Source organism: Callorhinus ursinus, unplaced genomic scaffold (genome assembly GCF_003265705.2).
Source record: "Callorhinus ursinus isolate GAN/ISIS: 27379988/994484 unplaced genomic scaffold, GSC_fseal_2.0 scaffold10, whole genome shotgun sequence".
Classification (NCBI taxonomy): domain Eukaryota; kingdom Metazoa; phylum Chordata; class Mammalia; order Carnivora; family Otariidae; genus Callorhinus; species Callorhinus ursinus.
Window position 1 is genome coordinate 72,144,567 of NW_027397072.1, and position 24,209 is coordinate 72,168,775.

The window sequence follows — 24,209 nt, forward strand, 5'->3', positions numbered from 1 at the left end:
CGCTCCCCGGTTGGGCTCCGCCAGCGCCCGCCCGCTGGGCCACCACCGCCGCGCCTCCTCCTACACTTCCGGGTTCTCCGGGTGGGAGGAAGGCGGAGTGGGACCAGGGGCGGGGCGACTACCGGGGGCGGGGCAGCGCCTGGACGTCACCGCCCCACCCTCCCGCGCCTGAGCACGTGCGTGCGCAGCCTCGCTGGAGCGCCAGGGCTCTGCCTCCGGGACCAGGGGCGCCATCTTGACGCATGGCCCAAGATGGCGACCTAGAATGGATAAGAAGAGGATCGATCAAGAAAGGAAGGGAATGACGAGAGCCCACAGAATGGGGGTGGGGGGGACCGAGGAGAGGGGCGGTGGTTGCGAAGAGCAGAGGACCGGAAGAAGAAACATTCTAAGCGCATCAAGAATTCTGGCGGATCTTCTCTCCCCCTACCCCTGCTGGTTCCCATGGCAACCGTCTGGCGTTTGATGGTTATAGCTTTCAGAACGTACACGGGGAGAAAGACCTTTATATTCCTCTATCTCGTTATCCGGATATGGTAGCACCAGACATGCCCTGCATTGTAAAGTCTGACCCCCCAGATTTGTAACGCTTGCTGCTGCCACCCTCCCCTACTCCAGACCATACAAACCATTGTCTTATATTTTGACATTGAAATTGCTTTGTGTCCGTTCTCTACCCGCCCTATCCACACACCCTTACCCCCATACGCGTACCACAGCAGAGCCTTTTTCAGTGGATTGAGTAAAAAGCCGTTAGGAAATTTCAGGAAATGTCTCCTGCCAGGCGTGCAGATAGGGTGGATGATAACAAATAACTGGAGAATTGAAGCAAAAAATAGTCTGCCTGAGATATTTTATACTGCTTTTCTTGAAATAAAAGCTTGCCTCCATTCAACAAATATTTGTTGGAGTTCTATTGTATATTCGATATTGTTCTAGGTATTGCCTGTATTGCAACATTAAAATGTTCATTGATAGAGGAATGAATAAATAAAATTTAAAGTATATGTTTGCCATAAATTACAACACAGCAGTTAAAACAAATGACCTAGATCTGTATATCTGTATGTATCAACATGACAGGATGTTAGCAAATTGCAGTACACAATAGGATGAAAAGATACATTTAAAAATAGGAAACATTTGCTTTGTTTGTGAACAGGTGAACATGTAGGAAAAATAGAAAAACAAGAACTGGACAGATACACATCAAATTCTGGATAGTGGTCACCTCTGGTGGGAAAAAGAAAGGGAAATGAAATGGCAGAACAAAGGACCATAAACTTTAGTTAATTTTTTAAAAGTAAATGTGACAGGGCGCCTGGGTGGCTCAGCTGGTTCAACGACTGCCTTCAGCTCAGGTCATTGATCCTGGAGTCCCGGGATCAAGTCCCGCATCGGGCTCCCTGCTCAGCGGGGAGTCTGTTCTCCCTCTGACCTTCCCCCCTCTCATGCTCTCTCTCTCTCTCTCTCAAATAAATAAATAAAATCTTTAAAAAAAAATAAATATGACAGGATATAAACATTACCTACCTAGGAGGTACAGTAGGATCATAGTTATATTGGCATTTTAGGATACTTGAAATTTTCCATGATTAAAAAAACTGTGACATCCTAGTTTCTTGTTTGGCTATGAGTAAGCCTGGGATTTTATACTGAAATGCTGAGCCCGTATGCGTTTTTTCAGCAATTGTAATGTATAAGAGGATTATAAACTTTAAAAAATGTTGTTTATATTTTTTTAATTTGCTAATAGTGATGCCCTACTGTCCAGCAAACTTTCAGAACAATCCTTTTAAATTATTATTATTAGGGTGCCTGGGTGGCTCAGTTGGTTAAGTGACTGCCCTCGGCTCCGGTCATGATCCTGGAGTTCCAGGATCGAGTCCTACATCGGGCTCCCTGCTCAGCAGGGAGTCTGCTTCTCCCTCTGACCCTCCCCCCTCTCATGCTCTCTCTCTCTCTCATTCTCTCTCTCAAATAAATAAATAAAATCTTTAAAAAAAATTATTGTTATTAGTTTTCATGACATCACCAAGCGGCAGAATTAAATATTGTAAGTGCATTTTTCTGGTTTGTAAAGTAATGGAATTTTCAATAATTTAAAAATAAAATGTCGGGCGCCTGGATGGCTCAGTTGGTTAAGCGACTGCCTTCAGCTCAGGTCATGATCCTGGAGTCCCAGGATGGAGTCCTGCATCAGGCTCCCTGCTCAGCAGGGAGTCGGCTTCTCCCTCTGACCCTCCCCCCTCTCATGTGCTCTCTCTCTCTCAAATAAATAAAATAAAATCTTTAAAAAAAAATAAAACGTCATCTCAGAAACAACATTCCACAGAAAGAATGTACAACTTTGGCTAGAGAGCCTATGTGAGTTCATTTTACTGAACTGAGAAATTTGCTTTCCACTGCTTGGTCTAGTTATTCTGTCAGATGCACGGTTTTCAAATCCCAGTTGATAAGTCTGAATACATTAAAGATTCTCTCCCTCGACACCATTAAGTGAGTGAAAAGGCAACACCATTAAGTGAGTGGGAGAAGATGCTTACAACATTTATATCCAACAGAGTTCTCTTAGTCTCTTATTCAAATATATAAAGAGCTCTTACAAATCAACAGAGAAAGGCAATCAAAAAGAAAAATAGGCGAGAGACTTCAACAGGAATTTCACAAAAGAAGATATATAAATATCCATTAAATATGCAAAAGAGTGTTCAGTTTCATTAGCAATCAGGAGGAAGTAAAATTAAAACCACAGTGAGATACCATTCATACCCACAAGTGTTAGTGAGGATATGGAACAGGAGAAACTCTTATAAAATGCTGGTAGGAATATAAACTGGAAAAATCATTTAGGAAAGATTTTGGTATTATTTACTCATCCATACATATTCATGATCTAGCAATTCTACTCTTAGGTATACACTAAAAAAAAGACAGCGTGCATGTATTCACCAAGAATATTCATACCACTATTATTCATAAGAGTAAAAAGAAACCTATCAACAGAATAGATAAATGATTGTACATTCATATTATGGAGCACTAAACAGCAATTAAAAACAACTGAACTATAGCTAACTGCTGGATGAAAATCAAAATATAATCCAGAACGAAAGCCAGCTCCCCCCTAAAAATTATATTGTATAACTTCATTTACATGATTTTCAAAAAATGGCAGAATTCAATTATAAGGTTCAGGGATGTATGCTGGGGTAATGTAACTAGAAAGAAAAATAAGGAAGTGATAGCCACAAAAGTGAGAAACCTGATTGGAAGGGGGCATGAGATGGGCTGTGGGGGTGATGGCAGTGTTCTTTCTGTGTTAACTGGGTGATAACTAACTTCTCATCAGGTACATTTTTGTTTTGTGTACTTTTTTCTATGAGTGTTCCATTTCGCAATAGCAAATTTTTCTTTTTTAAATCTCAATTATCTCATATGCTTGCCAGCAATAGTTCCCAACCTGTAAAAATAACATACTTATGGGGAGTAGTATAAATGAAGGTTGCTTGGAACTATTGTAAATATGCAAGTGTTATGATGATCATTAAATCATTTAAAAAATGTAATTGTCTTAGGACTTTTTTTTTTCAGTTGCAGGTATGAGAAATGGAACTCAAACTAGCTTACACCCAAAGGGGGAATTTACTAGAAAGCTTTGTGAATAGCTCACAGAAAAACAAGAAAAAGAGGAGCACAGGATCTCAAGTACAACGCAGCCCAGGGATCTGTTTTTGCAACTCTCGCATTCCCAACATGTGCTCCTTCCCCGTATCTTCCTTTACTTCTGCGAGGTAGCAAAACCAAGCGGCGCACTGGTCCTGAGCCTCCCATCTCACAACTCTGCCTCCGAAGAGAAACTAGGCTGCTTAGTTCCAGTTTGAAAAATCCTAGGGAAGGTCTCTGACAGCTTGGGTGAGATGCTCATCCTTGGGTCCATCAGCTCTGACCTGAATTTTCAGTCACACAGGACGGACAGGTCAGCTGAGAAATCCCCTAGGCCCTGACCAAACCTAGAGAATAGATCACTCTTTCCCCAACTGAAGACTTCTACGGCAGATGCCACCAAGGTAAGCAAGAGATACACAACTACAGAGACCGGTAAGGGCCAGAAAGCAACACTGGGGACCCCTTGATGCAGACCCAAGTTTCCCCAAGGGCATAGCGTGCTCTCCGCACACCTGGAAGCCATCTTGGGAGGTGAGAAAGAGGGACCAAAACTTAGAATAAATGAGTATTTCCTGAAAGGAGGGACTATTGTAAACCAAAATAAATAAATAAATAAATAAATAAAACAAAACAAGAGTTTTGACTGGAGACTGGGAAATTACTAACTGAAGAAATAGGCCTTCCCCTTCCAATGGAGAGGAGATTGTGAGAAGACCAGATCTGCCATAGAGAAAGGAAAGGCTCCATTTTCTCTGCACATCTAAACATACCATGAGTCAGTTATGGCAACATAGCATAAGCAAGAAAAAGTTTTGGTTTGTGCTATTCAAACTCCATCCTGAACAATAAAACATCTGGCTTAAAACAAGACTTGGGACTTCCTTATACATCATGAAAAGATAATGATGGAGAACAGAGATGTTGGCCCTTAGTTCAATGTTGATGAATAAACAATTATATATTAAATAAGGGGTCTTTAAAGAAACACACCTAAAATGAAGTTGTTGATTCATTGATGAAAATGCTGTGACCAGAGGCTTGCAGGAACCTAACCCTGTATCTTCTAATCCCGTTAATTGCTAATTCAGTGTTTATGGCAATTTGAGAACATAACTATTGCCAAGTAAGGGAAATCAAATGTAATGTATATAGATTGAGAACAATGTGGAACTTCTCTTGGTCATACAGTGACCAATTATGCCATGGGGTTACTTAGAAGATATTGTCAATCTCTGGGTGCACATGATTTCTTGGTGCAATGGAGTCATGTTTTCCATCTTAGCATATATCTGAAAATCAAGAACTTCTTTCAATCTTCAAAGCTCCATCTTTTGAAATCATACATTTTACTTCATAATAACCTGCTGTATGTAGCAGCCCCTACACTGACATTGGAAGACCACCTAGCCCACCCGCATCTCCCCACACAGGCATTAAGATAACTAAGTAACAATTTTCTCTGGTCTAGTTTCACAATCCCCATGGCTGGTCACCACACCTGGCCACTGAGATAATGGACAACAAAGAGCATTTGCATGGGTGGATATAAGGAAAGGACTAAAGAAGGCAACCTTTGGGTCTTTTGTTATGGCATATTGTCCTTGTGTTATTTATATTTTTAACCCAGTGGGAAAATGCGTATCACTCTACGGTAAAATTAAAGAAGGGGTGGGGAGAAGGGGGAGAAAGAAAAGAACTTTCCTCTACTTGATTTTCTTTTGAGCAGTTAGCTCCAAAGTTCAGGTTTTGTAATGAGCGCTCAGTGAGGCAAAATCTGACAAATGTGATGATTTGCAACTTTGAGGAGCTCTACTAAATAGGAATTCTGGACTTTGAAGGTCTGCAACCCCCTTCTTTGGCTGTGCTCTAATGCTTTGCCTCCCTTGGTCGCAGCAAGACAGAAGAATGACAGAATAAGCACAGAGCCCTGACTTAGCTTGTCCAAAGTCAAATAGTGAACACTGGCAGAATCGTAACTAGAACCCAGGTCCTTTGTCTCTACTGCAGGCTGTATTTTCTCTAAGTTAGGTTAAGTGCCCACATGGAAGAAACCTTTTGCTATTTAGCTTAAAGAATCAGAAGGTGAACAATGAGATACCACCTCACACCAGTCAGAATGGCTAAAATTAACAAGTCAGGAAAGGACAGATGGTGAGGATGTGGAGAAAGGGGAACTTTCTTACACTGTTGGTGGGAATGCAAGCTGGTGCAGCCACTCTGGAAAACAGTATGGAGGTTCCTCAAAAAGGTGAAAATAGAGCTGCCCTACAACCCAGCAATTGCACTATTGGGTATTTACCCCAAGGATACAAACATAGTGATCCGAAGGGCACCTGCACCCCAATGTTTATAGCAATGTCCACAATAGCCAAACTATGGCAAGAGCCAAGACGTCCGTTGACAAATGAATGGATGAAGAACATGTGGTATATATATGTACAATGGAATACTAGTCAGTGATCAAAAAAAAGTGAAATCTTGCCATTTGCAACAACATGGATGGAATTAGAGGGTATTATGCTAAGCAAAATAAGTCAGAGAAAAACAATTATTGTATTATCTCACTCGTTTGTGGAATTTAAGAAATAAAACAGAGGATCATCAGGGAAGAGAGGAAAAAAATAAAACAAGACGAAATCAGAGAGGGAGACAAACCATAAGAGATTCTTTTTTTTTTTTTTTTTAAGATTTTATTTATTTTTTGACAGAGAGAGACACAGCGAGAGAGGGAACACAAGCAGGGGGAGTGGGAGAGGGAGAAGCAGGCTTCCTGCGGAGCAGGGAGCCCGATGCAGGGCTCAATCCCAGGACCCGGGACCATGACCTGAGCTGAAGGCAGACGCTTAATGACTGAGCCACCCAGGCGCCCCACCACAAGAGATTCGTAATCTTAGGAAACAAACTGAGGGTTGCCTGAGGGGAGGGGAGTGGGGGAATGGGGTAACTGGGTGACACACATTAAGGAGGGCATGTAATGTAATGAGCACTGTAATTATATAAGACCGATGAATCACTGACCTCTACCTCTGAAACCAATAATACATTATATGTTAATCAATTGAATTTAAATTTTAAAAAATTTAAACTAATTTTAAAAAAATAAAATAAAAAGAATCAGAAGGTGAATGAGTCCTAGATTAGGGGTAAGGATGCCAAAGGGTGCATTATATACCTTGGTATTTCTTCGGACTTGCACCTTCATGAAATAGATACCACTGGAGCTTTTTAAAGGGAAGGAGCAGGGGCTGGTCTAAGAATTCAGGGGTTTTTCACATAAGCCATGGGCAAAGTCTGGGGTCAAGGAGGTGCAGGTGGGAAGCAGCAACAGAAACATTTTACTGCTCATGCCTTACTTTACCCCTACTCCCCTGTGTCTTTGCTTCATTATTGTTTTTTCCTTCTCTTAAGACTGGTTTTCTCTGCCTCCCTGTCTTATATGAGGAAATAGTCATGAACAGCACCCAGATTTCTATAAATGAACCTATTACATATTTTTTAAGTTTGTAACTTGTTATTATGGACAAGTTTTTAAAACACATACAAAAGAAAAGAGAATAATATAATGAGCCCCCATGTGCCCATAACCTAGCTTTGACAATAATCAGCTCTGGCCTACAACCCCATCCATGTTCTCCCACCCCACTTGATTAATTTGAAACAAATCCCATATGTCATATTATTATTTTTAAAAATATATTTATTTATTTACTGGAGAGCGAGAGCATGAGCAGGAGGGAGAGAGGGAGAGGGAGAGAGACTCTCAAGCAGACTCCATGCTGAGCACAGAGCCCAAAGCAGGGCTACATCTCAGGACCCTGAGATAGAAACTGAGCTGAAATCAAGAGGGAGAGGGGGAAGCAAAGGAGCCCCACACCGGGCTGGATCCCTCAATCCCAGGTCTCTGAGATCTTGACCTGAGCTGAAGGCAACAGATTGAGCCACCCAGGTGCCCCTCATATTGTAACTTTTTATTTATTCTTCTAGCAAGAGAGTTTTCAAACTCAAATACATATCTTTTTCAAATTGAAGTCTAGTTGACACAATGTTACATTAGTTTCAGGTGTACAACATTGTGATTCAGCAAGTCTATCCATCATGCAGTGCTCCCCACAAGTGTAGCTACATCTCCTGATGTCCTTTTTCCGGTCCTCTTGACTGTAACAGTTTCTCGGACTTTCCTCATTTTTGATGACCTGGACAGTTTTGAGGAGTATTGGTCAATTGTTCTGTTGAGTGTGCCTCAGTTGGGATTTGTCTAATGTTTTCTCATGATTAGACTGGGGTTAGATTTTTGGAAAGGAGACCAAAGAGCTAAAGTGCCATTCTTAACATATCATATATCACATCAAGGGCAATATGAGCAACATGTTAAATTTGATCATCTTAATAATCTACGAGATGTTGATAATCTATTAGATATCAGTGTTAAAGAGTTGCATTTGCTTAAGCATGGGGCCTTTTCTTTCTCCATTCTTCTGCCTTTATATTCCGATTTTGCTCTTTCTCTGGAGTGTTGGCCCATACAATGGCTATAAAACAAAAGATGTATATTGAGGGACAATGGGGCATAAGACCAGAAATGGGAGGACACAAAGCACTGGATTTTTTTTTTTTTTTAAGGTCTATGCCCAACATGGGGCTTGAACTCTTGACCCTGAAATCAAAAGTCACATGCTATACCAACTGAGCCAGCCAGGTGCCCCACGTACTAGCTTTTAAGTTTGGCCTTTTGGCAAGGGATGAGGGGAGGTAGAATAGGTGGAGAGTAAAGATTTAACTTTCACATTTTTGAAAGTCTACTCCTGAATTCTGCAGTATGGGCATCCTCATTTTGTGTGTGTGTGTGTGTGTGTGTGTGTGTGCGCATGTGCGTGTGTGTGTGTGTAGTAGAACATGCATAAGGTAAAATTTACCATTTTAGCCAATTTTCAGGTGCACATTCAGTGGTGTTAAGTACACTCATCATCACCACCCATCTCCAGAATTTCTCATCTTTCCAAACTGAAACTCCATATTGTTAAACTCTAACTCCACATTCCCCTCTTCCCCTAGCCCCTGGCAACCACCAGTCTACTTTCTTTTTCTATGAATTTGGCTACTCTAGTATCTCCTATAAGTGGAATTCTACAGTCTCTGTCCTTTTGTGTCTGGCTTATTTTACTTAAAATATGATCTTCATGTTTCATCCATGAGGTAGCATGTGTCAGAATTTCATTCCATTTTAAGGCTGAATAATACACCACATCTTACTTATCCATTCATGCATAAATAAATATTTTTAAGATAACAGCCACCCTCATGGGTATGAAGTAGTATCTCATGTGGTTTTGATTTGCATTTTCCTAATGATGGTGATGTTGAACATCCTTTCATGTACTTATTGGTATCCTTAATTTTTAAAGATGCTTTACCCTTGCCCATTGTTTATTTGCATACTCTACTGCCAATTTCACCTTCCTATTCCTTGCCAGTGTCACACAGAGGGACAGAGTGTAAGGGCACAAGCCTCTCTGACTCTGTAAATGGCTGTATTGGGACAAGTTTGTACTGCCTTTCTCTGTAGCTCTACAAAGCAGCAGGCCTCAGTTAAGGCAACTGGTCTACCTAAAAATGGCCTCCAAACTGTCCTCCCTGACTCTAGGCCACCCTCCTTGTTGCCGCCGATTGCTAGCTTCATAGAGTAGGAACAGTTTCCTATTTCCATAGGAAAACACCTGAATCCTTGGGCTCCACCCTCCTTTCCCACACTCTGCTTCACTGCTTGTGATTTTCCATCACCCTCCCCAACACTCTCCCGTCTGTGTGTGCACCCCTCCTCTTACTCTAAATGGCTTCCCTGCTCCCCACCATCTGGACAAATGCTTCACAACATTAACTCCTTTTCCTCTTTCTCAGTTATCCTTTTTAAGTCCTCTAGCATTTTAAAACTCTGGACCACTATTGGCATTTATTTTCTTTATCTTTTAAGTGGTTATTTTATTTATTCGTACTTAAACCTATAAACCAATCAGCCAAACTGGTACTATTATCATGATAAATGAAAACAGCAAACATCTTCCTACAAATACAAGAATACTGAACAAATTAGGAGTGTAGTAAAACAGCACAAAGGGCAGAGGAAATCAGTGAAGCACAGTATAGCTTAACCCTTCATGGTAACAAATGAGGTTATTAACAAGTTAAAGCCTCACACTCTCAGAAAATGCAAATAATCTTTCAGCACACATCTTTGTATTTTTACTTCCTATTCTTGAGGTTAGAGTCTAGAGCCTAAAAATATCCAACTTAGTATTATATCTAGTCATCTTTTATCATGTTGCCCACAGCAGCCAATGCTACTGAAACTCCTTTTATTAGACTCCAATTGTATCCCCTCATTTGACATAATAAGCATAATGAGAAACATTACTCCTCTCCCCAATTGTGGAGCTGATTGTCCCAGGCTTGGTTATTCCAGGTGTGGGGGCACCAGGTCTGACTGTTCCAAGAACGGTTGCTCCAAATGGGGTCATTCCAGGTCTGGTTGCTCCATATTGGATCGTTTCCAGAAGTGTTCGTCAGGTATCCCTGGTGATAGGAAGAGAAGGCTAGGTGTTCTGTAGTTGCTGAGTTGTTCTGAGTCACCCTGTTGCTATTCTCTGGCCAGTTGCTGTTCTGCTATCTCTGGTTCTGGAACCAGGTCTTAGTTGCTTAGAGCTAAGTTTCAGAATGTTGGAATGTTCTTGCATCTGGAGGAGGCTGAGGTATTTCTGTCTCTGAAATCTATCATTGAGTACACATAGCTGGGTCTGAGGGAGGACTGTTCTGTTTCTTCTGTGGGTTGTATTTTCCTTCTTCACTGTGCTCTCCTCTACAGAAGTGGGTAACAGTTTTACTCTGGGACTGGTGGAAGAATCGGGGCTGTCCTGAATAAGCAGATCCACTGAGGAAGGAAAAGGAGAGAGATGATCGTTGTGTGGGGTGTCTCAGCAGAAGACATTTGCAAGGATGCATAATGTTCTCCAGGCCCATAAATCTCAGGCATTGCACAAGAGTCCCTAGAATTGGATGCTTCGGGGCCAGGTGGGCATTGGGGCTCAGCTGAACCCACATTCATGATGCTGAGTTGTGGGTAGAGGAGGAAAAAACAAAGAGCAAGATTGTTTTTTTTTTTTAAAGATTTTATTTATTTATTTGAGAGAGAGAGAATGAGAGATAGAGAGCACGAGAGGGAAGAGGGTCAGAGGGAGAAGCAGACTCCCTGCTGAGCAGGGAGCTCGATGTGGGACTTGATCCCGGGACTCCAGGATCATGACCTGAGCCGAAGGCAGTCGCTTAACCAACTGAGCCACCCAGGCGCCCCAACAAAGAGCAAGATTGTAAGAAAGGTCCAGGTTTATGTATCTAGGTGGAAGACCTTAGAGAAATATGAAGATCTCCAGATGTAAGAGTATCAGAAAGATGGTCAGGGGGGTACCTGGGTGGCTCAGTCAGTTAAGTGTCTGACTCTTCATCTTAGCTCAGATCTTGATCTCGAGGTTGTGAGTTCAAGCCCCATGTTGGGCTCCATGCTAGGCATGGAACCTACTTAAAAAAAAAAAAAAAAAAAGAGCATCAAAAAAGATGGGATGAAGTGGGTCACCACCACAATAGCAAGAGCTAACCAGCCCAATCCAGCAAAAGGTCAGCATTTATTTTCTTTATATTGTTATTACACCATGTATTAAGACATGTGCCCTCAACTAAACTGCAAAACTTTAAGACAAGAACCATATCTCACTCAGCTTTCACACTCAGTGATGGATGGGAATACACACACATCCAGGTTAGCCCCAGATGTGCCTGCAGCACCTGGAGGGGCCTGGGGGGGGGCAGTCCATCACCAGAAGGAAAGCAGTCTCATCACACTCCCGTCAACAAAGAGCATTTCTTTACTTTTCCCATTGCATTTCTTCCAGTTAGACGTTGTCTTGGATGCGTTTCCAGTTTTGCCCTTCCCCTCTGGGATGTCTTCCTCTCCTCTCCTTCCACCACTGCCTCTCCTCCAGGTACCCACACTTTCCCCTCCGCACCACTCTTGGTTCTATTACAGAGGCCCATCCTCCTGGGGGAAGCACTCCATTCCATGAGCTCAGTGGAGTCTTTGACTTGTCGTAATCTTCAGAGCAGAGCACATACAAGGCAACCTATTTTCTCTTTATTTAAGAAAAAATTTGTAACGTTGACTGCATCCCAAAACATAACTTCAGTGCTTGTCAGGCTACCAAGTCTCTGTCTCTTTACTTTTGCTTGCCAAGAACTCCCCCTCTCCACCAATGGCACACCAAAAAAATCCTGATTTGCCACATACATAGTACATATATTTATATAGCCCTGCATTTCAAGAAAGAAGATTGTTATTCACTATATCCTTTCCAAGCCAATCCATTAGCAGGACCCAAATTTCTCCACTATTTCCCAACTCTTGTCTGGATGCCTGAAAAAGCCTCCCAGCTGGTCTCCCTGCTTCTATTCTTACCCAACTACAATCTTTTCTCCACACAGCACTCAGAGTGATCTTTATTTATTTATTTTTTTAAGTAGGCTCAATGCAGGACTTGAACCCCCGACTCTGAGATCAAGACCCAAGTTGAGATCAAGAGTTAGACACTTACGGGGGCCTGAGTGGCTCAGTTGGTTGAGCATCTACCTTTGGCTTGGGTCATGATCCCAGGGTCCTGGGATTGGGCCCCACGTCAGGCTCCCTGCTCTGCACGAAGCCTGCTTCTCCCTTTCCCCTCTGCACCTGCTATCTCTCTCTGCCTCTCAAATAAATAAATAAGATCTTTAAAAAAAAAAAAGAGTTGGACACTTAACTGACTTAACTGACTGAGTCACCCAGGCACCCCCAGAGTGATCTTTTAAAACATACCACTCTTCTTAAAACCCTCATGACTCCCCAGAGCACGTGGAACAAAATTCAGATTCTTTACCATGCTAATAAGCCTTTACATGATCTTGTTCCTGTGACCTCCCCATTTCATGTAACAGTTATCCATTGCTGCATAACAAAACACCCCAAAACTTGGTGACTTAAAAGAGTAATGTTTTATTATTTCTCATGATTCTGTAGGTTTTTCTGCTGGTCTCTCCTAAGACGACTCATACAGCTGCAGTCATCTTGACGGTGCAGTGGTGCACAGAGGGTCCAAATGCTCATTTGCCTGTCAGGCAGTTGGCATTGGCTGTTGACTGGGCTCCTCAGTTCTTCTCCTTGTGGCCTCTTAGTAAGCGAGTAAGCTTGGTGAGCTTCTTTGCAGCACAGAAAGGTTCCAAGAGAGTGATGTGAACTCTCTTTATAACACTTACAGCCGCCTGAAACTGCTAGAGGCAAATCAGCAGCTTTTATGAAATCCACCTTGCATCCCACCTTGCAGGACTCCAAGTACCTTCTCCAGCGGGCCTCCAGGGGTGCGGTCTGTGGAGAACTAACTGCAGTATCTCTCAACATCCCTGCACTAGACAGAATAAAAACCTCCCAGATATTCTAGTCTGTGGCAGTTACGTGTACATCAGGTTACATGGCAAAGGAGAATTAAGGCTGCTAATCAGCTAGCCAAAGAGAGAACCAGGGAGATGGCAGCTTGACAAGGCATCAGCCCAACATGGCTGGCTTTGCAGGTGGAGAAAGGAGGCCACAAACCAGGGAATGCAGGTGGCCTCCAGAAGCTGGAGAAAGGATATAAAAGGATTTTCCCTAGGCCTCCAAAAGGAACACAGCCCTGCCAACACATTGATTTTAATTCAGTGAGACCCCTTTCTGACTTCTGACCTCCAGAACTGTGACATAATACATTTGTGTTATTTTAAACCACTAAGTTTGGAGTAATTTGTCACACCAGGAACAGGAAATGATAACCCCCATTGCTGAGATAGGACATAATTCCTAATGCTACACCTAGCTCCTTTCTTCTACTGTGTCCTGAGGCTGTTGACCATCCGGGCTCAGAGCATCGTCCCAGCCATATTTTTCCAAGTCCCCAGGGGCATGTTGTGTATTACCATGGCTACGCTGCGGTATTGGTGGGGTGCTGGAGCTGACTCATACTAACTTGTCAGGGCCAATGGTGAAATTTTCAGAAATTGTGCAAGCCAGCTATTAAATATAGCCATTATAAAAAAATTAAATTATATAAACATATAATTAAATAAGTTACATTACAAAGATAAATACTTAAAACTCATCACTTCTTTATTTCACTATATTGAAGTTAACTGTTATCTGCGCTCTTGAAGTTATTTACTTTTATTGTATCTGTATGATGAAGTTACTATATAATGGCGTGCTATGCATAGGTTTGTAATTCTGCGTCCAACAACATGATGTTGGTAGCTTGAAACTGGCCCTGATGGGAGTATTTACAGTTTATTCTGGGAAATAGGCAGATACTACTGATCGGGGCTCCCCCCCCGCCCCGCCGCCCCGCAGCACCAGAGCCAGTTACATTTGCCACCTGTGTATAGGGGGAGGTGATATCTCATTTTGGAGTGTCGCCTACGACTTCAGTGTGTTCTTTGTGAGTCTCGTAACAAAGGCCACAAACATCTGTGCAAGGCAAGTCCCAGGAACCACTGAGGCAAAATTCATCTGCAAGGCCCCTTGAGGCTTCACGGCATCTGGGTCTAATACATCTTTGTTTTCCTGAAGGCGTGAGTGCTCAATAAATGTCAGGTGAATAAAGAGATGAATCCATGGTTTCTTTGAGGTTAAAAAGTGAAACCTAGGGGCGCCTCGGTGGCTCAAACGTCCAACTCTTGATTTTGGCTCAGATCATGATCTCAGGGTCCTGCGATCAGCCCCAACCCCCCTCCCACCCCCACCCCCGCATAGGGCTCAGCGCTCAGCCATGGAGTCTGCTTGAGATTTTCTCTCTCCCTCTCCCTTTGCCCCTCCCCCACTCATGCTCTCTCTTTCTCTCTCAAATAAATAAATAAATCTTAAAAAAAAAAAAAAAAAAAAGTGAAACCTAACCTGAATAAGCCCCTTTGGGTTACACAATGACTAGCACTCTTATTTTCTCTGTAAATAATTATTATGAAAATGAGTTAAATTTCATTATTAGTTCATTAAATCAATAGGAAATATTCCATAAATGATAGTAACTATTATCATTACAATTATTACTTTTTTTTAAAAGATGTATTTACTTATTTTAGAAAGAGCACGTGAACACGCCCAAGTGGTGGTGGGGGGCAGAGGGAGAGAGAGAGAATCCTCTAACGGACTCCACACTCAGCGGGAAGCCCAACGCCGGGCTCGATTCCAGAAGCCTAAGATCATGACCTGAGCGGAAACCGAGAGCCAGCCGGATAGCCCACTGAGCTGCCCAGGTGCCCCAACAATTATTACTCTTTAGCTCACAGTCTCTCCAGGTCCATTGACATATCAGTGTTCCTCTATATTCTTTATCTTTTTCTTCAAGCAAAGTGAGGGAATTCTTATATTTGAGTAATACTTGATTGGGAGAGCTTTTCTTGTCGGAGCCTTTTTAAAAAAGTTTCTAACAATCAATAAGCCAAACTGAAAATTTTCACTAGCAAATTAAGACAAATAGTTAAGTATTTTTCCTGCCTGTCCTCTACAACAAATGAGAGAAAGTTGTGAGAGTTTCCTTTTTGCAGAAGAATCTCATGTGATATATGTGGAGGGTTGATAGAATTTTTAAAAAATCAACATTTTGCCATTCCTAACAAAAATTCAAGGCAAAGATCATTTGAAACCATTAGAAGAAGGTTGCTGGGGGAGGTTTACACTGGGGTGATCAGGCTGCCACCCCCTGGATCTACTGATAGTCTCAGTGTCTGAATTAAGAGTGAGGTTACTTAGGTGTCACTTAGGTACCTCCCAATGAGAGTAGGGCGGAGTCCACAACATCACTTCTGAAGCATTCTTGCCCAAGCATTTAAACTGAACACACCCAGGTTTTAAATCAGACTTCTAGTTTATAGGCAACCCAGGGGTAAGAGGGACAAGTTAAGTGACACCTCAGGGAAGCTGTTGGCCACATGCAGAATGCAGACTACCAGACAACTGGAAAGTGGTAGAGGTGTGCTCAGGAGAAGAGACGCAGGGATTTCTCACAAAGTTAGACATACACATTCGGTGACAAGTTATTCTACTCCAGGGTATTTACCCAAGAGAAATGAAAACATATGTCCACAAAAAGATTCGTACAAAAATATTCATAGCAGCTTTTTCCCCAGTAGCCGGATTGGAAACTATCCCGATGTCCAGCAACAGGAATATGCACAAGCAGACTGTGGTACATGCAGATGATGGGATATGACTCACAATAAAAGGAACATGCAACAACAGGGATGAACCCCCAAAATACTATGTTGAGGGCAAGTAGCTACATAAAACAAGGAACAGGCAAAACTCATCCATGGTGAGAGAAGTCAGAGCAGTGGCTGGGGTGGGGGCAAAGGGAGAGTTGTCTGTGAAGGCACAGGAGGGAACTTTCTGAGGTGAGGGAAACGTTCTCTATCTTGATAAGGATGTGGGCTACCAGGTGTATGCATTTATCCAAACTCTTGGAACTGTATGCTTAATGCCTGTGCATTTCCCTCTGTATAAGGAGAAGTTAATTAAGAGGGAAGGAGGGAGGGAGACCGAGAGAGGGAGAGACAGACAGGCAGAGAGAGAACCAAACAACGAAATGCAATGCGTGGACTTCTTGGATTCACAAACTATTGCAAAAGGACAGTTTTATATTCAAAGGAAATTGGAATGTAGACTCTATGGGTATGTAGATGACTCCAAGGGATTATGAATTTTTAGATGTAAAAATGGTACGTGGTTATGTAAGAAAATGCCCACTTTTTAGAAATGCATACTGAAATATTTAGGGTCAGGTAATAAGATGTCTGGGCTATAATATTTAAGGGGAAAAGCAACTAAAAACATTTAATGGGATATAAAATTGAGCATGACAAAATCTTGATAGCTTTGAAACCTGGGTAGTGACTATATGTTCTATTTTTTGGTATGTTTGAATTTTTTGTACTAAAAAATTGAACTGTTCTAAGTCAACAGAGAATATAATACCCACAATGTAAAAGCAGAAAGTATGTGGAAGCTCTCAAAATTATATTCTCTTTTCTTATCAGACCAGAGATCAATTTCCCTCTTTTCTGCCTTCGCAGATTTTTTGCTTTGATTAAAATTCACACCTTCCAAGTTCACAAGTATGAATAGATTATATTAATCACATTTATTTCATATTTCAATCAATAAATAGTTACTGAGAAATAACAGTACTATGCCCTACTGAGAACGTTCCAAAAGCAGCACCCACGCCCAGTTATTCTCCTACCCAGGGAAAGAGACACTCACTTGGTGGAAGGATTCTTCCTGCCTGGCATAATCGCGTGTCACCACCAGGGGGCGCGTCCTCACCGAATTTGCTTTAGGAAAGATAACATCAGATCGACAGTCTGAGGAGCTGGTTACCAGTCTCCCGGCGCGCCCATGACCAGTGTTTTGTAATTGTTTAGGCATGTCTCTGGTGACCTCATCCCACTACATTGAGTCTTTTTGAGGAAACAATTAGCCTGTTTGAACAGAACAGGTAAGGCAAATTAGTAACTGGAAAATTACTAAGTCGTTCTACAGGACATGTTGGGACATCCTGTACTCCTCGAGGCTTAGAGTTAGGGTGTGGACTCTGCTTCCTCACCTGATGGCTGGGAAAGGAGACAAGTCCCCCTTCTCCCCACAGGGCAGCCGCTCTGCTGTCCTGGGGAGGCTGGGCAGGCAGACCAGAAGTGGAGCTGCCTTTGTGGACAGGGGGCTTCACTGGGACAGACAAGCCTTCCTCCCCACCCCTCCCTGGCTCCGGCTCTGAGGCCACTGACACGCAGCCTTCAGAAGCTCTGTGTGGCAAAGACCCCAGGCTGGGAACTGCCCTAAACTGCCATGTGCTCTAGAAACTCTGGGAGCCGATTCTCCTGGGCTCTCAGTTCTGTGTGGCCATTTGCTGAGAGACCAGTGGGTTCTAGGCCACTTCACTTATATTTGGAATCTAAACAACAGACAAAAAACAAAACCCCAAACTCATAGAAAAAGAGATCAGATCTGTGGTTAACCCAGGAGGGGGAAGAGAGGGTGGTATTTGGAGGAGGTGGTCAAAAGGCACAAACTTGTAGTCATAAGATAAGTAAGTAGCTAGGATACAATGTGTGACTTGATGATTATAGCGGACACTGTTGTGTATGTTTGACAGTTGTTGAGAGAGTCAATCCTAAGAGTTCTCATCACAAGAAAAAAACATTCAAACCTTTTTTATTTTGTATCTATATGAGATGATGCATTTTAACTAATTGTGGTGATCATTTCATAGTATATGTAAGTCAAGTCATTATGCTGCACATCTTAAACTCACAGCTGTGTATCAAGTATATCTCAATAAAACTGAAAGAAAAAGAAAAAGAAGACCCGAGGAAAGTGGCACCAGAGTGAAGAACCTTCCTGAAGCCCCCAGATCACACCACAGAGGCAGCTGTCTTCTCTCCCTGTACTTAAAGCTGACCCTAGCCTGGGATCAAAGATCAGAGGTTTGAAAGGTGAGAGAAACGGCCGAGGACAGGGAGGGTGTGAAGAGCGTAATAGAAAGAAATAATAACCAGTTTGCTCAGAGCTCAGAAGAGAGAAGACTCCCTCCTGCCCCCCACACTCAGGCTGCTTCTCTCTCCACAGTCGCCCCCCATCCTTCCTTGCCTCAGGCCTTCCCAGCAACACCGTTGCAAGGGGGCCTCCAGATGAGAAGATGAATCCGTGTGAGAATTATACTCTGCTTACCGTTCATGTGTACATTCATGGGTTCACTTAACAGCTAGCAATGGGGGCCGTGTGTAGGTACAGGTATTGGGGGTGCCTTTGAAGAGCCCACAGACAGCCATCCGGTGGGGGAGGTGGTCATAAGAAAATCATCATGACACCACGGAAGAACTTCAGGAGCTGCAGGTGGCACATAGAAGACAAGAATCGGGACCTTTTGTGGATGGAGAGGAGGAAAGCACCAGGTTTCAGGAAGGTTTGTTACAGAGGAGGTGGGCATTTGGAGATTCAGTCAGCCAGCCTGCTAAGAAATGCTTACAGAGTGCCTTCTGGGTGCCAGGTCCTGGATCCCATCAGTGAAGAAAACAGTCCAAAATCCCTGCCCTCACCGAGACGGCATTCTATTGGGGGGGAGGGCAGGGAGCGGTGCAGAGGGAGACACAGACTGTAAATAATAAACATGAGCAACAAGTCAATTCTATAGTAGTTAGAATGCTGTGGGGGAAACAGAACAGCTAAGGTGGGCAGTAGAATTCATGCTGAAGAAGTCAGGGAAGCCTCCTTGAGGAGGTGACATCTGAGCAAGGACTTCTAGAAAGAGAAGGAATACTCAGCCCCTAGAGTGCTGGCATGTGTGAGGAAGGGCAGGGGGGCCAGTGGGGCCAGAGCAAAGGGGAAGGAGGAGACAAGGTCAGATTGCAGAGGCTTTGCAAGCAGTCAGGACAAGTTTGGCTCTTAACCCTGAGAGAAATGGAGAAGAAATACATATACCATTGGAGCAGTGGTGTGCTGGCAGATTGGGTCTCAAAAACAAACAAACGAAAAAGCAAAACAAAACTTGGTTTTTTAGCATTTGCCAATTTCTGTGGTGTAAATACTCCCACCATAGCCAGTTTCAAGCTACCAACGTGACACCACTGAGCAGGGAGGGCATGTGTGGGAATGCCTCTCCATGGCTGGGACAAGCCATTGCACCCACTCTTGCTTTGGGCGCTTTGGAGCAGAGGTATGACATAGTCTGACACGTGTTTTAAGAAGGTCACTCTAGCTGCTGTGTTGACAGCAGGCTATGGGTGGGTGGCAGGGCAAGGACAGACAGGAGCCAAGGGGCCATTCAGGAAGTTAGCGTCATGATCAAGGTGAGAGCGGTCTCAGAGATTAGCGTTAGTGGAGACAGCAAGTCCTAGACAGATTCAGAGAGTATTCTGAAGTAGATTTATTGAAATCCACCTGGATTTCTTGGCAGACTGGATAGGGGGTGTGAGAGAGAGAAAGCAATTAAGGATGGCTCTGAGGTTGAGTGGAAGATTGGGGGGAGGGGGGTGGAATGTGAGGAAAGGCATTTCCAGGCATAGGGACAGAGAAGTATGTGATTAGGTTCATAACTGAAAAATAAGTAGAGAAGCTGGAGCCGGTGAGACCAGTTAGGAAGCTGTATCACGAGTCCAGGAGAGACAGCGAGAGTTTCGTCCGGACGGTAGTGGTGAAGCTAGAGAGAAGAGGTAGAGGTGAGTCTGAGGGTCATGGCACCGGTTCCAAAGCCAACCTTGAATGTACATGGAGCACAGAACACAGTGGGCACTCTGTCCATGTTTGTTCAATAATTAATCAGCTACTTGATGTGAATCTTATCCTTCAAATCTCCTCCCATCCCCCCACTTATCTCCCAAGTTAAATGTCGCTTCCAAAGGACAAATACATTCATTATACAAAAATATGGTTCAAACGCTCATGCCCCTGTGAAGGATCTGGAAGTGTTCTCACTCCCAGTCTAGGGGGTGTTTGCATGGGTGTACCCACAGAAAGGTTCTTCAAGCTATACAATGCACATTTGTGCACCTCCCTTGATGTAGGAATATACCTATTGACTGGCCATACTGATTCACTTTACCATGTAAATGACAGAGCACAGAGCCCTCCCTTAGACTGAGCCCCCATTTCCAGGCGGGAGAAGAAGCCATTAGTATTGGGCTAGGACAGAGGAAAGGGGAGTAGACAGAACACAACAACCTGTAAACTTGACCCACTAGTTTGCTGCTGAAAATCCACGTGGCTGGGATTATGTGTAACATCCAAACCTTTCAACTGAAATTAACACCTTAAAGTGTATGTGATAAGGGCAGAAGGAACCGCTGTTGGTGGCTGGCCCACAACACAAGCCTCACGGAGCCCTAATTTGTCTCTTACCAAAGTGATGCAGAACCATCCCAAGACACCATTTTTTATAACACCATAAATCGCTGTCATCAGCCTCATGGTCCACCTCACCCAGAGAAATCAGACCTTTTTTTTTCCTTCACATTGATCCCTGCCCCATGAGTGGCTTCTCTTCTCCTCCAAGGCCAGGGCACATGCGTACCTCTTCCACAAAGGCTTTCTGCACAGCACTTGTAGTCACAAACCCATAAACTGTTCCAGATGGATCATGAAATCCAAACCCCACCTACACTGCAAAATCCAGCTGTTACTTACTCAAGTGCCATCTTGGATTGTTGTTCATACTTGCAAGGTTCATGTCCCCAGTTAGCCTGGGAGTGTGGATTCAGGGGCTGACCTAGCTGGGGCTGGATTCTCGGGGGCACTAAGGGATAGTTACTCATCTCTGATAATGACCCACACCCAAAAAAGCAAAAAATAGATGACTACCTCTCGTGTTCACACATCTCCACCAGTTGGACTGTATAAAAGAACCAGAAGAGAGAACGTGTGTGCACATACACACTCATGTGCGTGGGTATAGCTGTATCTGTTTTGAAGGTAGAAACATATTAATAACTATCATTTACTAGATGCCTATTGGGCACCAATCATTTGATATTCTCATTGAATCCTCACAACAGCCCAGTGAGGAAAATGTTATTTTGGATTCTCTGATTAATAAATCTGTTACAGGCTAGTTGTGGGAATGACATGAGATTTTCTGATTCATTTTCTCTTTGATGATTTTTACAACTAGGCCATATTTTTTACACTTAACCAGTTTTTTTTTTAAAGATTTTATTTATTTGAGAGAGAGAGCATGAGGGGGGAAGGGTCAGAGGGAGAAGCAGACTCCCTGCTGAGCAGGGAGCCCAATGCGAGACTCGATCCTGGGACTCCAGGATCATGACCTGAGCCCAAGTCAGTCGCTTAACCAGCTGAGCCACCCAGGTGCCCTTAACCACTTTTTTTTTTTAAGTTTTATTTATTTAAGTAATCTCTATACCCAACATGGGGCTAGAACTCACAACCCCAAGATCAAGAGTCACATGATCTTCCAACTGAGCCGGCCAGGAGCCCCTACACTTTATCACTTCTATGAGATTACACTGTCTGTAATCCAAACTAAGTTATGTGTGATGACCAAGCGTAATAAGAAAAATACTAATGCATTTCTGCATTTAAACACTTTTAATGAATAGTAATATTCATGAATAACTCTAGGCCAAATGATTTTACTAAAAGTTTATGACTTTATAAAATCATTTGGCCACTTGTCTAATTGTTAGATCATGAAAAATAAAATTTGAGCAAAAAGCAAAATAATAAAAATAATAATGTCTGTTACAAATGGGTATTCAGGATGCTTCGGTAACTTGTCCTCAACTTCCCCTCAAGAATAGAAATTATTGGGGCACCTGGGTGGCTCAGTCGTTAAGCACCTACCTTCGGCTCAGGTCATGGTCCCAGGGTCCTGGGATCGAGCCCCGCATCGGGCTCCCTGCTCAGCGGGAAGCCTGCTTCTCCCTCTCCCACTCCCCCTGCTTGTGTTCCCTCTCTCGTTGTGTCTCTCTGTCAAATAAATAAATAAAATCTTTTAAGAAAGAAAAGAATAGAAATTATTAAATGCCTCAGTTGCTGCACTGATACTCAGGGAAGTAAAGAGACTCACCCAGGGTCACACAAGCACGGTCTCTTGACTCCCTTTGTCTACCACTGTGGGACAGAAAAAGGCATGCAAGAAATACAGCGGTCTCTGCCCTCCGTGTGGGAGTGAGCTGGGCCGGGCTCCTTGCTGCTCAGGTTGGAAATCCCCAGGAAACACAGTCATCCGGCCCCAGCGCAAAGCCAGGAGCAAAATGAGGAGGAATCTTTCAAAAGGAAATGCTATTCCAGAGTTCACAGTGGGGGTATTGCTGACTGACCCTCACTTCCTTTCCGGACTTGAGCACATTTCATAACAAAGGGTTTTCTAAGAATGAAGATTCCAAAAAGTAGCTAGAAAAGAAGCCCGACCGTCACGGGATGGTCATCAGGTGAATACCTCACTTACCACATCCTTAGAAAGAATGACGCTTCCGCCAGGGTTTGGTTTCCGTTGTCCTGGCAACAGCCCTCTCTAACCAGTATCTATCGGGGCACCTCGGAGAGAAGACCCGCCAAGGGCTGGGTCAGGAGGTTAGACCAAGATACCTCCCAGCGGGAAGTAAAAGTGGGTTGAGATGTATCTGGAAAGAAGGTAAAGATTTAACCCCACCCCCACCCCCACCGCACCGCAAGGACTATCTGCTTCACACCCCTCCCAAATTCCTGTGGGCGGGCGTGGGGGGGGGGAGGAGAGGGTGGAGGAGGGGCGTGCCCCGGTGTCAAGGAAGCAGGCATGGCCCCCCTCCGTCCGCCCCCCCCGCCGCCCGGCACAGTCGGCACAGTTCTACCCACAGAGGAGGCATTCAGGCCACATCTGGGGATCACATGGAATGGAGTGACGGGATTTTACGAGGGATTTTTATTTCCTTGGTTGTTTTACAGATGAGGAAACAGACAGAGGTTAAATCGCTTGCCCAAAGTCACAAAGCAGCCGGAGCTCAGTCCTAGAGCTCCTGACTGTCCTCTGCTCTAGCGATCTTCCCAGGAAGACCCCATTCACCCGCCAGTTTGCACGGGGCTCTCTGTCCCCCTGCTTTGCCTGGGCCAAGCTCCATAGGAGACACTGCCGCTTTGTGTCGCCCTCCTTGGCACAAGATGAAATCAGGTGGTCCCCATTCTTCCTGTTCCACTCGGCCAAATCTAACTGCACACACTTCCTGTGCACAAAGCCAGCTCGCCAATTATCTGCTCCAATTCAGGAGTGTGAGATGTGGTTAATTCCGTCACTTGGGGGTGGGGGTGACTTAGGCGAGCGAGCGGTGGGCTGGCCCTGCCGGCCGCAGGTCCCCTCGGTGGTCTTGGCCATGCGGTTTTCCCTGGCACTCTTTCACTACCCCCAGATGGCCGCTGTGGTTTCTTTACTTCCCCTCGCTCTCCTTTCTCAGTCCCCGGAGTCCCAGAACTGTGTCGTGCTCTCCCTCCCCCTCTGTCAACACAGAGTTCTGTCCTAATTCTGTGTCCTCTGAAAAACTAATGTGGACAGAGTTGTCGGTGGTGGATCATGGATTAACACTCAACCCGCTCAGAGATAATTAGCTCTCAAATGGCATTGCACATGATGCAGCTTCTGCACTTCTGCCGAAAGCCAGGCTTGCCACAGATAAATGTAAAAAAAAAATATATATATATATATATGCCTTTTTTGCTTGACGTGCAGACCCCCAACACTCAGCTCTCTGCTGCCAGTCCTTTCTGCCTCTTCACACTAAAGTGAAGAAGCAGATGGAGGCTGAGTGTGCATGAGTCTCATCAGTTAGGACGCCAGGCACTGTCAAGACCAATGCCCTCCTCCCCGCTTAATGGAACACACTTTATGCTCCTGACTTGAAATGTATAGATAATATAACCTACCTGTACGTACCTTCTCAAAAATAAAATCATAATGCCTTGACTGGGA

General features: G+C 43.9%; 1 pseudogene; it reads right to left on the reverse strand.

Annotated features, from left to right (window-relative positions):
* Window positions 1–9,627: 9,627 nt before the first annotated feature.
* Window positions 9,628–22,474, reverse strand: LOC112821593 (homeobox protein NANOG-like; annotated as a pseudogene).
* Between the last annotated feature and the right edge of the window lie 1,735 nt (window positions 22,475–24,209).